Source organism: Somniosus microcephalus, chromosome 14 (genome assembly GCF_052327205.1).
Source record: "Somniosus microcephalus isolate GS21.2 chromosome 14, FLI_Smic_1.0, whole genome shotgun sequence".
Lineage (NCBI taxonomy): Eukaryota > Metazoa > Chordata > Chondrichthyes > Squaliformes > Somniosidae > Somniosus > Somniosus microcephalus.
The window spans coordinates 31,632,119-31,645,092 of record NC_141000.1 but is presented as its reverse complement, the minus strand read 5'-3'; positions in this window follow the sequence as shown (position 1 = coordinate 31,645,092).

The window sequence follows — 12,974 nt, the reverse complement described above, 5'->3', positions numbered from 1 at the left end:
CCAGCCTCCCCACACACACTGACCCGGACTCCCCACACACACTGACCCTGACTCCCCACACACACTGACCCAGACTCCATACACACACTGACCTCCCCACACACACTGATCCAGGCTCCCCACACACACTGACCCAGACTCCCCACACACACTCAACCAGACTCCCCACACACACTGACCCAGACTCCCCACACACACTGACACAGACTCCCCACACTCACTGACCCGGACTCCCCACACACACTGACCCGGACTCCCCACACACACTGACCCAGTCTCCCCACACACACTGACCGAGACTCCCCACACACACTGACCCGGACTCCCCACACACACTGACCCAGACTCCCCACACACACTGACCCGGACTCCCCACACACACTGACCCGGAATCACCACACACACTGACCCGGACGCCCCACACACACTGACCCAGACTCCCCACACAGATTGACCCGGACTCCCCACACACACTGACCCGGACTCCCCACACACACTGACCCGGACTCCCCACACACACTGACCCCGACTCCCCACACACACTGACCCGGACTCCCGACACACACTGACCCAGACTCACCACACACACTGACCCGGACTCCCCACACACACTGACCCGGACACCCCACACACACTGACCCGGACACCCCACACACACTGAACCGGACTCCACACACACACTGACCCGGACTCCCCACACACACTGAGCCAGACTCCCCACACACACTGACCCGGACTCCCCACACACACTGACCCGGAATCACCACACACACTGACCCGGACGCCCCACACACACTGACCCAGACTCCCCACACAGATTGACCTGGACTCCCCACACACACTGACCCGGACTCCCCACACACACTGACACGGACTCCCCACACACACTGACCCCGACTCCCCACACACACTGACCCGGACTCCCGACACACTCTGACCCAGACTCACCACACACAATGACCCAGAGTCCCCACACACACTGACCCGGACTCCCCACACACACTGACCCGGACTCCCCACACACAATGACCCGGACTCCCCACACACACTGACCCGGGCTCCCCACACACACTGACCCAGATTCCCCACACACACTGGCCCAGACTCCCCACACACACTGACCCAGACTCCCCACACACAATGACCCGGACTCCCAACACACACTGACCCAGACTCCCCACACACACTGACCCAGACTCCCCACACACACTAACCCATACTCCCCACACACACTGACCCGGACTCCCCACACACACTGACCCAGACTCCCCACACACACTGACCCGGACTCCCCACACACACTGACCCAGACTCCCCACACACACTGACCCGGATTGCCCACACACACTGACCCGGACTGCCCACACACACTGACCCGGAATCAGCACACACACTGACCCGGACGCCCCACACACACTGACCCTGACTCCCCACACAGACTGACCCGGACTCCCCACACACACTGACCCGGATTCCCCACACACACTGACCCGGACTCCCCACACACACGGACCCCGACTCCCCACACACACTGACCCGGACTCCCCACACACACTGACCCGGACTCCTCACACTAACTGAACCAGCGCCCCCACACACACTGACCCGGACTCCCCACACACACTGACCCGGACTCCCCTCACACACTGACCCGGACTCCCCATACACACTGACCTGGACTCCCCACACACACTGACCCGGACTCCCCGCACACCCTGACCCGGACTCCCCACACACACTGACCCGGACTCCCCACACACACTGACCCAGACTCCCCACACACACTGACCCGGAATCCCCACACACACTGACCCGGACTGCCCAAACACACTGACCCGGACTCCCCACATACACTGACCCGGACTCCCCACACACACTGACCCAGACTCCACACACACACACTGACCCAGACCCCACACACACTGACCCCGACTCCCCACACACACTGACCCGGACTCCCCACACACACTGACCCGGACTCCTCACACTAACTGAACCGGCGCCCCCACACACACTGACCCGGACTCCCCATGCACACTGACCTGGACTCCCCACACACACTGACCCGGACTCCCCGCACACCCTGACCCGGACTCCCCACACACACTGACCCAGACTCCACACACACACACTGATCCAGACTCCCCATACACACTGACCCAGACTCCGCACACACTGACCCAGACTCCACACACACACACACACACACTGACCCAGTTTCCACACACACTGACCCGGACTCCCCACACACACTGACCCGGACACCCCACACACACTGACCCAGACTCCCCACACACCCACACACACTGACCCAGACTCCACACACACACACACTGACCCGGACTCCCCACACACACTGACCCGGACTCCCCACACACGCTGACCCGGACTCCCCACAAACACTGACCCGGCCTCCCCACACACACTGACCCGGACTCCCCACACACACTGACCCGGACTCCCCAGACACACTGACCCAAACACCCCACACACACTGACCCAGACTCCCCACACACACTGACCCAGACACCCCACACACACTGACCCGGACTGCCCACACACACTGACCCGGACTCCCCACACACACTGACCCGGACTCCCCACACACACTGACCCGGACTCCCCACACACACTGACCCGGACTCCACACACACACTGACCCGGACTCCCCAAACACACTGACCCGGCCTCCCCACACACACTGACCCGGACTCCCCACACACACTGACCAGGACTCCCCACACACACTGACCCGGACACCCAACACACACTGACCCAGACTCCCCACACACACTGACCCAGACTCCCCACACACACTGACACGGACTCCCCACACACACTGACCCAGACTCCCCACACACATTGACCCGCACTCCCCACACACACTGACCCGGACTCCCCACACACACTGACCCGGACTCCCCACACACACTGACCCAGACTCCCCACACACACTGACCCAGACTCCCCACACACACTGACCCGGACTCCCCACACACACTGACCCTGACTCCCCACACACACTGACCCAGACTCCATACACACACTGACCTCCCCACACACACTGATCCAGGCTCCCCACACACACTGACCCAGACTCCCCACACACACTCAACCAGACTCCCCACACACACTGACCCAGACTCCCCACACACACTGACACAGACTCCCCACACTCACTGACCCGGACTCCCCACACACACTGACCCGGACTCCCCACACACACTGACCCAGTCTCCCCACACACACTGACCGAGACTCCCCACACACACTGACCCAGACTCCCCACACACACTGACCCGGAATCCCCACACACACTGACCCGGACTGCCCAAACACATTGACCCGGACTCCCCACATACACTGACCCGGACTCCCCACACACACTGACCCAGACTCCATACACACACTGACACAGACTCCCCACACTCACTGACCCGGACTCCCCACACACACTGACCCGGACTCCCCACACACACTGACCCAGTCTCCCCACACAAACTGACCGAGACTCCCCTCACACACTGACCCGGACTCCCCACACACACTGACCCAGACTCCCCACACACACTGACCCGGACTCCCCACACACACTGACCCGGAATCAGCACACACACTGACCCGGACGCCCCACACACACTGACCCTGACTCCCCACACAGACTGACCCGGACTCCCCACACACACTGACCCGGATTCCCCACACACACTGACCCGGACTCCCCACACACACGGACCCCGACTCCCCACACACACTGACCCGGACTCCCCACACACACTGACCCGGACTCCTCACACTAACTGAACCAGCGCCCCCACACACACTGACCCGGACTCCCCACACACACTGACCCGGACTCCCCTCACACACTGACCCGGACTCCCCATACACACTGACCTGGACTCCCCACACACACTGACCCGGACTCCCCGCACACCCTGACCCGGACTCCCCACACACACTGACCCGGACTCCCCACACACACTGACCCAGACTCCCCACACACACTGACCCAGACTCCACACACACTGACCCAGACTCCACACACACACACACACACACTGACCCAGTTTCCACACACACTGACCCGGACTCCCCACACACACTGACCCGGACTCCCCACACACACTGACCCAGACTCCCCACACACCCACACACACTGACCCAGACTCCACACACACACACACTGATCCAGACTCCACACACACACACACTGACCCAGACTCCACACACACTGACCTAGACTCCCCACACACACTGACCCAGACTCCACACACACACTGACCCGGACTCCACACACACACTGACCCGGACTCCCCACACACACTGACCCCGACTCCCCACACACACTGACCCGGACTCCCCACACACACTGACCCGGACTCCTCACACACACTGAGCCGGAGTCCCCACACACACTGACCCGGACTCCCCACACACACTGACCCGGACTCCCCACTCACACTGACCCAGACTCCCCACACACACTGACCCGGACTCCCCACACACACTGACCCGGACACCCCACACACACTGAACCGGACTCCACACAAACACTGACCCGGACTCCCCACACACACTGAGCCAGACTCCCCACACACACACTGACCCGGACTCCCCACACACACCGACCCAGACTCCGCACACACAGACACTGACCCAGACTCTACACACACACACACACACTGACCCAAACCCCACACACACTGACCCAAACCCCACACACACTGACCCAGACTCCACACACACACACTGACCCAGACTCCACACACATTGACCCAGACTCCACTCACACACACACTGACCCGGACTCCCCACACACACTGACCCGGACTCCCCACACACACTGACCCGGACTCCCCACACACACTAGATGTTTCATAAGTATATTAAGGGCAAGAGGATAACCAGGGAAAGGGTAGGGCCCATTAGGGACCAAAGTGGCAAGCTGTGTGTAGAGCCAGATGATGTAGGCGGGGTTTTAAATGAATTTTTTGCATCTGTGTTCACTATGGAGAAAGACGATGCAGACATAGAAATCGGGCAAGGGGGCTGTGACATACTTGAACATATTAGCATCGAGAGGGAGGAGGTGCTAGCGGTTTTAGCAGGCCAAAAAGTGGATAAATCCTCAGGCCCAGACGAGATGTATCCCAGGCTGCTGTGGGAGGCAAAGGAGGAGATTGCAGGGGCTCTGACACAAATTTTCAGAACCTCTCTGGCCACAGGGGATGTACCAGAGGACTGGAGAACAGCTAACGTAGTACCATTATTCAAGAAGGGTAGCAGGGATAAACCAGGGAATTACAGGCCAGTGAGCCTAACATCTGTGGTAGGGAAATTATTGGAAAAAATTCTGAGGGACAAAATTAGTCTCCACTTGGAGAGGCAAGGATTAATCGGGGATAGTCAGCATGGCTTTGTCAAGGGTAAATCATGTCTGACAAATCTGATTGAATTTTTCGAGGGGGTGACTAGGGGGGTGGATGAGGGAAATGCTGTGGATGTGGTTTACATGGACTTCAGTAAAGCTTTTGACAAAGTCCCGCATAGGAGACTGGTCAAGAAGGTAAGAGCCCATGGGATCCAGGGTGCCTTGGCGCGTTGGATCATAAACTGGCTGAGTGGCAGGAGGCAGAGGGTGATGGTCGAAGGTTGCTTTTGTGACTGGAAGCCTGTGTCCAGTGGGGTACCTCAGGGATCGGTGCTGGGTCCCTTGTTGTTTGTGATCTACATAAATGATTTGGATGAGAATGTAAAAGGTTTGATCAGTAAGTTCGCAGATGACACGAAAATTGGTGGGGTTGTAAATTGTGAGGAGGAAAGCCTCAGGCTACAGGACGATATAAATGGGTTGGTCAGATGGGCGGAAAAGTGGCAAATGGAATTTAACCCTGAAAAGTGCGAGGTGATGCATTTTGGACGGACAAATAAGGCAAGGGAATACACAATGAGTGGTAGGACCCTAGGAAGTACAGAGGGTCAGAGGGACCTTGGTGTACATGTACATAGATCCCTGAAGGCAGCGGAACAGGTAGATAAGGTGGTTAAAAAGGCATATGGGATACTTGCCTTCATTAGCCGAGGCATAGAATATAAGAGCAGGGAGGTTATGATGGAGCTGTACAAAACGCTGGTGAGGCCACAGCTGGAGTACTGTGTGCAGTTCTGGTCGCCTCACTATAGGAAGGATGTGATTGCTTTGGAGAGGGTGCAGAGAAGATTCACCAGGATGTTACCTGGGATGGAGCGCCTCAGCTATGAAGAGAGGCTGGACAGACTGGGGTTGTTTTCCTTGGAGCAAAGAAGGCTGAGGGGGGACCTGATTGAGGTGTACAAAATGATGAGGGGCATAGATAGGGTAGACAAAGAGGAACTTTTCCCCTTAGTAGGGGGGTCAATAACAAGGGGGCATAGATTCAGGGTAAGGGGCAGGAGATTTAGAGGGGATTTGAGGAGGAACTTTTTCACCCAGAGGGTGGTTGGAATGTGGAACTCAATGCCTGAAAGGGTGGTAGAGGCAGGAACCCTCACAACATTCAAGAAGCATTTGGATGAGCACTTGAAATGCCATTGCATACAAGGCTATGGACCAAATGCTGGAAAATGGGATTAGACTGGACAGGGATGGATGGGCGGCGCAGACACGATGGGCCGAAGGGCCTCTTTCTGCGCTGTAAAACTCTATGACTCTATGACTCTATGACACTGACCCAGACTCGCCACACACACTGACCCAGACTCCCCACACACACTGACCCGGACTCTCCACACACACTGACCCAGAATCCCCACACACACTGACCCGAACTCCCCACACACTCTGACCCGGACTCCCCACACACACTGACCCAGACACCCCACACACACTGACCTAGACTCCCCACACACACTGACCCGGACTCCCCACACACACTGACTCAGACTCCCCACACACACTGACCCGGACTCCCCACACACACTGACCCAGACTCCCCACACACACTGACCCGGACTCCCGACACACACTGACCCGGTCTCCACACACACACACTGACCCAGACTCCACACACACACACTGACCCAGACTCCACACACACACACACTGACCCAAACTCCACACAGACACTGACCCAGACTCCACACACACACTGACCCAGACTCGACACACACACACACACACTGACCCAGACTCCACACACATACACACTGACCCAGACTCCACACACACACACTGATCAAGATTCCACACACACACTGTCCCAGACTCGACACACTGACACTGACCCAGACTCGACACACACACAGACCCAGACTCGACACACATACACTGACCCAGACTCCACACACACACACACACACACTGTCCCAGACTCGACACACACACACACTGACCCAGACTCCACACACACACACTGACCCAGACTCCACACACACACTGACCCAGACTCCACACACACACACACACACACACACTGTCCCAGACTCAACACACACACACACACACACTGACCCAGACTCCACACACACACTGACCCAGACTCCACACACACACACACTGACCCAGACTCCCCACACACACACTGACCCAGACTCCCCACACACACACACACTGACCCAGACTCCACACACACACACACTGACCCAGACACCCCACACACACACTGACCCAGACTCCACACACACACACTGACCCAGACTCCCCACACACACACACACTGACCCAGACTCCACGCACACACACACGCACACTGACCCAGACGCCACACACACACACACACTGACCCCGACACCCCACACACACACTGACCCAGACTCCACACACAAACACTGACCCAGACTCCACACACACACAGTGACCCAGACTCCACGCACACACACACACTGACCCAGACTCCACACACACACACTGACACAGACTCCACACACACACACTGACCCAAACCCCACACACACTGACCCAGACTCCACACACACACACTGACCCAGACTCCACACACACTGACACAGACTCCATACACACACACACTGACCCAGACACCCCACACACACACTGACCCAGACTCCGCACACACACACACTGACCCAGACACCCCACACACACACTGACCCAGACTCCACACACACACACTGACCCAGACTCCACACACACACACTGACCCAGACTCCACGCACACACACACGCACACTGACCCAGTTTCCACACACACACACACTGACCCAGACTCCACACACACACACTGACCCAGACTCCACACACACACACTGACCCAGACTCCACACACACACACTGACCCAGACTCCACACACACACACACTGACCCAGACTCCACGCACACACACACTGACCCATACTCCACGCACACACACACAGACCCAGACTCCACACACACACACACACTGACCCAGACTCCACACACACACACTGACCCAAACCCCACACACACTGACCCAGACTCCACACACACACACTGACCCAGACTCCACACACACTGACCCAGACTCCACTCACACACACACTGACCCGGACTCCCCACACACACTGACCCAGACTCGCCGCACACACTGACCCAGACTCCCCACACACACTGACCCGGACTCTCCACACACACTGACCCGGAATCCCCACACACACTGACCCGAACTCCCCACACACTCTGACCCGGACTCCCCACACACACTGACCCAGACACCCCACACACACTGACCTAGACTCCCCACACACACTGACCCGGACTCCCCACACACACTGACTCAGACTCCCCACACACACTGACCCGGACTCCCCACACACACTGACCCAGACTCCCCACACACACTGACCCGGACTCCCGACACACACTGACCCGGTCTCCACACACACACACTGACCCAGACTCCACACACACACACTGACCCAGACTCCACACACACACACACTGACCCAAACTCCACACAGACACTGACCCAGACTCCACACACACACTGACCCAGACTCGACACACACACACACACACTGACCCAGACTCCACACACATACACACTGACCCAGACTCCACACACACACACTGATCAAGATTCCACACACACACTGTCCCAGACTCGACACACTGACACTGACCCAGACTCGACACACATACACTGACCCAGACTCCACACACACACACACACACACTGTCCCAGACTCGACACACACACACACTGACCCAGACTCCACACACACACACACACACTGACCCAGACTCCACACACACACACACACACACACACTGTCCCAGACTCCACACACACACACACACACACTGACCCAAACTCCACACACACACTGACCCAGACTCCACACACACACATACACTGACCCAGACTCCCCATACACACACTGACCCAGACTCCCCACACAAACACACACTGACCCAGACTCCACACACACACACACTGACCCAGACACCCCACACACACACTGACCCAGACTCCACACACAAACACTGACCCAGACTCCACACACACACAGTGACCCAGACTCCACGCACACACACACACTGACCCAGACTCCACACACACTGACCCAGACTCCACACACACACACTGACACAGACTCCATACACACACACACTGACCCAGACACCCCACACACACACTGACCCAGACTCCGCACACACACACACTGACCCAGACTCCACACACACACACACTGACCCAGACTCCACACACACACACTGACCCAGACTCCACACACACACACTGACCCAGACTCCACACACACACATACACTGACCCAGACTCCCCATACACACACTGACCCAGACTCCCCACACACACACACACTGACCCAGTTTCCACACACACACACACTGACCCAGACTCCACACACACACACTGACCCAGACTCCACACACACACACACTGACCCAGACTCCACACACACACACTGACCCAGACTCCACACACACACACTGACCCAGACTCCACACACACACACTGACCCAGACTCCACACACACACACACTGACCCAGACTCCACGCACACACACACTGACCCATACTCCACGCACACACACACTGACCCAGACTCCACACACACACACACACTGACCCAGACTCCACACACACACACTGACCCAGACTCCACACACACACACACTGACCCAGACACCCCACACACACACACTGACCCAGACTCCACACACACAAACTGACCCAGACTCCACGCGCACACACACACACTGACCCAGACTCCACGCACACACACACACACTGACCCAGACTCCACACACACACACACACTGACCCAGACACGCCACACACACACTGACCCAGAGTCCACACACACAAACTGACCCAGACTCCAGACACACACACACTGACCCAGACACCCCACACGCACACTGACCCAGACTCCACACACACACACACACTGACCCAGACTCAGCACACACTGACCCAGACTCCACACACACACACACACTGACCCAGTTTCCACACACACACACACTGACCCAGACTTCACATAAACACCCACTGACCCAGACTCCCCACACACACTGACCCGGACTCCCCACACACACTGACCCGGACTCCCCACACACACTGACCCGGACTCCCCACACACACTGACCCGGACTCCCCACACACACTGACCCGGACTCCCCACACACACTGACCACGACTCCCCACACACACTGACCCAGACTCCCCACACACACTGACCCGGACTCCCCACACACACTGACCCAGACTCCCCACACACACTGACCCGGACTCCCCACACACACTGACCCAGACTCCCCACACACACTGACCCGGACTCCCCACACACACTGACCCAGACTCCACACACACACTGACCCGGACTCCACACACACACTGACCCGGACTCCCCACACACACTGACCCGGACTCCCCACACACACTGACCCAGACTCCCCACACACACTGACCCGGACTGCCCACACACACTGACCCGGACTCCCCACACACACTGACCCGGACTCCCCACACACACTGACCCGGACTCCCCACACACACTGACCCCGACTCCCCACACACACTGACCCCGACTCCCCACACACACTGACCCGGACTCCCCACACACACTGACCCAGACTCCCCACACACACTGACCCGGACTCCCCACACACACTGACCCGGACTCCCCACACACACTGACCCAGACTCCCCACACACACTGACCCGGACTCCCCACACACACTGACCCGGACTGCCCACACACACTGACCCGGACTGCCCACACACACTGACCCGGACTCCCCAAACACACTGACCCGGACTCCCCACACACACTGACCCGGACTCCCCACACACACTGACCCCGACTCCCCAAACACACTGACCCGGACTCCCCACACACATTGACCCGGACTCCTCACACACACTGAGCCGGAGTCCCCACACACACTGACCCGGACTCCCCACACACACTGACCCGGACACCCCACACACACTGAACCGGACTCCACACACTCACTGACCCGGACTCCCCACACACACTGAGCCAGACTCCCCACACACACACTGACCCGGACTCCCCACACACACCGACCCAGACTCCACACACACAGACACTGACCCAGACTCTACACACACACACACACACTGACCCAGACTCCACACACACACACTGACCCAGACTCCACACACACTGACCCAGACTCCACTCACACACACACTGACCCGGACTCCCCACACACACTGACCCAGACTCGCCACACACACTGACCCGGACTCTCCACACACACTGACCCGGACTCCCCACACACACTGACCCAGACTCCACTCACACACACACTGACCCGGACTCCCCACACACACTGACCCAGACTCCCCACACACACTGACCCGGACTCTCCACACACACTGACCCGGAATCCCCACACACACTGACCCGAACTCCCCACACACTCTGACCCGGACTCCCCACACACACTGACCCAGACACCCCACACACACTGACCTAGACTCCCCACACACACTGACCCGGACTCCCCACACACACTGACTCAGACTCCCCACACACACTGACCCGGACTCCCCACACACACTGACCCAGACTCCCCACACACACTGACCCGGACTCCCGACACACACTGACCCGGTCTCCACACACACACACTGACCCAGACTCCACACACACACACTGACCCAGACTCCACACACAAACACACTGACCCAAACTCCACACAGACACTGACCCAGACTCCACACACACACTGACCAAGACTCGACACACACACACACACACTGACCCAGACTCCACACACATACACACTGACCCAGACTCCACACACACACACTGATCAAGATTCCACACACACACTGTCCCAGACTCGACACACATACACACTGACCCAGACTCCACACACACACACACACACACACTGACCCAGACTCCACACACACACACACACACACACACTGTCCCAGACTCCACACACACACACACACACACTGACCCAAACTCCACACACACACTGACCCAGACTCCACACACACACACACTGACCCAGACTCCCCACACACACACTGACCCAAACTCCCCACACACACACACACTGACCCAGACTCCACACACACACACACTGACCCAGACACCCCACACACACACTGACCCAGACTCCACACACACACACTGACCCAGACTCCCCACACACACACACACTGACCCAGACTCCATGCACACACACAGGCACACTGACCCAGACGCCACACACACACACACACTGACCCCGACACCCCACACACACACTGACCCAGACTCCACACACAAACACTGACCCAGACTCCACACACACACAGTGACCCAGACTCCACGCACACACACACACTGACCCAGACTCCACACACACACACTGACACAGACTCCATACACACACACACTGACCCAGGCACCCCACACACACACTGACCCAGACTCCGCACACACACACACTGACCCAGACTCCACACACACACACACTGACCCAGACTCCACACACACACACTGACCCAGACTCCACACA